We start from the raw sequence: 3,166 nt of genomic DNA, 5'->3' as shown, positions 1-3,166 counted from the left end.
ATCACACGGCCATGTCTCTTCCCCTGTTTGGCCACGGCTTTAGGCACGCCCATGTGCCTGGCCATGTGTGCTGAAAAACTTTGCAATTCAAAGATTAAGTTAATGATTCAAAGTGTTAGAAATTAAAAATAAAGAAATCAAAATATGTTAGTGCCCGGGTTGGCTCCCGAGAAGCGCTTATTTATAGTCTGAGCTCGGCTTACCTCTCCGTTGAATGATCATGGTGGTTTGAGGAGTTCATACTCCTCATTCTTGCTGTCAATCTTAAAATAAGGTTTTAATCGAGTGTTGTTTACCTTAAAAGTGCCGAACTTGGGATGACTCACCTCCACCGTACCGAATGGAAAAATACTGAGTACCGTAAGAGGGATTTCCTCATTTGGTATGGTAGTGACAATACGGGGATCTGCGGCATCTAGTAAGACTTTATTGCCAAACTTAAATTGATTAGAAGAGGTATCGGGCTTGTTTTGGTGTAGTTTCGATTTATCATGTGTTCTCAGTTTGTGTGCTCGCCATTCATCTAGCTCCTCTATTTGAAGCCTTCGCTCCTCATGGGTGTCTTTGTTCGCTACTTGATAATAGTGCACTGTCTCCGTTGTCTTGGTTCAAGGAGGTTCTGGATCTTTCAATTTGTTAGGTAGCTTATTCTTTAGAATAGCTGAGCAGACTACATTGAGTTCCACATGCGATGTAGCGTCTAATTTTCTTTTATTGCTCAAAAGTCCCTTTAAGAATTTTTCTGAGTTGGGCATCTGCAACAGAGCTTCAATAAAGGGTAAGTTAATATGTAATTTCTTTAAGAGTTTGACAAACTTACCGAATTTTTCTTCTGTTCTATCTTTCTTCATCACTTTAGGATATGACACACGAGGTTCATAATTCGTACTTACCTATTTAGGATCATTATCGTTTACCTCTTCTCAACCTTTGTTCATCGCATTGTCTTGCTGTAATTCTAGCTTCGGTGCAATGAATCCTTCCTTATTTTGAGTACTAATTGCTTTGAGGTGTTCCCTCGGATTAGGTTCAGTATTACTTGGTAAGCTACCTTATGGTCATTCGGAGATTAGTTTGGATAGCTAGCCTATCTTAGTTTCGAGTCCTTGGATCGATGCTTGTTGATTCTTAAGTGCTGTCTCGATATTTTAGAAACGGGTTTTTGACACCAAGATGAATTTAGAAATCATCTCTTCAAGGTTTGGTTTCTTCTCTTGTTGATAAGGTGGCTATTGAAAACCCTGAGGATTTTGTGGCTTTTGATTCCCTTGACCACCCCAGGAGAAATTTGGGTGGTTCCTCCAACCTGTATTATAAGTATTACTGTATGGGTTATTTTGGGATCGGAAGTTATTGTTACCCATATAGTTAACTAGTTCTTCTTCAGTTGTAGGATTGAAGGATTGGTATTCTGTATGCACACCTCCCCCACTTGAGTCACACCTCATTACTGGATGTACCTGCGTAGAACCAAGTAAACCGTCAATCTTTTTATTGAGAAGTTCTACCTGATTAGAGAGCATGGTGACTGAATTGATGTTATAAACGCTGGCTATTTTCGTTGGCTTTGTCCTCATAACTTGCCAGTGATAATTATTCAGTGACATCTCCTCTATAAATTCATAGGCATTTTCCGGTGTTTTATTGTTGATGGTTCCGCCAGCAGCTGCATCAACCATTTGCCGAGTCGAGGGATTCAGGCCATTGTGGAATGTTTGTACTTGAAGCCAAAGCGGTATCCCATTGTGAGGGCACCTTCTCAATAAGTCCTTGTATCTCTCCCATGCATCGTAAAGTGTTTCTAAATCCATCTGCATAAAAGAAGAGATATCATTACGTAATTTAGCCGTTTTAGCTGAGGGAAAATATTTTAGTAAAATTTCTCGGTCATTTGTTCCCAAGTAGTGATAGGCCCTCGTGGTAACGAGTTCAACCACTGTTTACCTTTGTTTCTCAGTGAAAAGGGAAACAACCGAAGACTTATGGCATCATAAAAAACGCCATTGATTTTAAATGTATCGTAAAATTCTAGAAAGTTCGCTAAGTGAGCGTTGGGATCTTCATCCTGCAAACCATCAAACTGAACAAACTGCTGTATCATCTGAATAGTGTTAGGTTTTAATTCAAAAGTATTTGCAGCTACAGCAGGTCTAACTATGTTAGATTCAGTTCCTGTTAAAGAAGGTTTAGCATAATCATACATAGTATATGGAGCAGGATTTTGATTAGTCGCAATTGCAGGAGGTAGCTGATTGCCTTGGTTTTCAGCCATCTCATCAGTTGAGGGTTGAGTATCGTCTTCTCGCTCGTTCTCCGTGTATCGTAAGCTACGCCTTATTTCTCTCTAATTTCTACGAACTGTGCGATTGATTTCTTCGTCAAAAAGTAATGGTCCTGACGGGTTTCTTCTAGTCATAAACTATAAAAACCTGCCAAGAGAAAAAATAAGTAAATAAATAAATAATAATAATAATAAACTAAAATTAAATTGCAAGAAAAATAAATGGCTAAAGTAATAAAAATTTAGTGTTCCTAATATTTTGAATCCCCGGCAGCGGCGCTAAAAACTTGATCGCGTGATTCGTAACAAGTAATAAATATTTATAATGAAGATCAAACCTAGACTAACTATTATCACGATGAAAAGGCAAGTGCACCTATCGAACAATAGTATAGTAATGGCAAGACCGGGATATCGTACCCAAGGGAACCAAAAGTACTAGTAATAACTATCTTTTTATTATCTAGCCTAAGAATAAAAGGGTTTGTTTATTAAATTAATTATCTAAACTAATTAACTAATTTAGTTAAAGCAAAAAAGAAAATTTTGAAAAAGACTTGAAGAAAAGCAATTGATAAAGACGACACCCAAGGAGGAACCTACCTAGATTTCACTTATTATCTGACTCTGAACCAGACGATTTATTCACTTGACTTGATCCGTGAGATTCCCTAACCTATGTTATTATCCCTTTCGAGACTAATAACGTCTAACCCTCAGTTGAATTAATCAAAATTTCTTTCTTAATTAAAACCCCTAGGGAAGCAGTACATCACTCTATGGAATCCCATATTAGGTTTCACCCTAATCCGGTAAAATCTTGTAACCCTATTTCTAGGCATTCGATCAACTCCGCTTAATTATGCCAAATCTACTCTTAGGCAG

The 3,166-nt window shown here is 37.9% G+C and overlaps 1 non-coding gene across 1 annotated transcript; it reads left to right on the top strand.

Annotated features, from left to right (window-relative positions):
• Positions 1-1,737: 1,737 nt before the first annotated feature.
• Positions 1,738-1,844, top strand: LOC128283374 (small nucleolar RNA R71). The gene has a single exon (XR_008273716.1). It is a non-coding gene; the product is annotated as a small nucleolar RNA R71 (small nucleolar RNA).
• The last annotated feature ends 1,322 nt before the right edge of the window (positions 1,845-3,166 follow it).

The sequence above is a fragment of the Gossypium arboreum genome, chromosome 10 (genome assembly GCF_025698485.1).
Source record: "Gossypium arboreum isolate Shixiya-1 chromosome 10, ASM2569848v2, whole genome shotgun sequence".
Taxonomy (NCBI): domain Eukaryota; kingdom Viridiplantae; phylum Streptophyta; class Magnoliopsida; order Malvales; family Malvaceae; genus Gossypium; species Gossypium arboreum.
The sequence above is the reverse complement of the archived record's forward strand: the minus strand, read 5'-3'. Positions and strand labels throughout refer to the sequence as shown.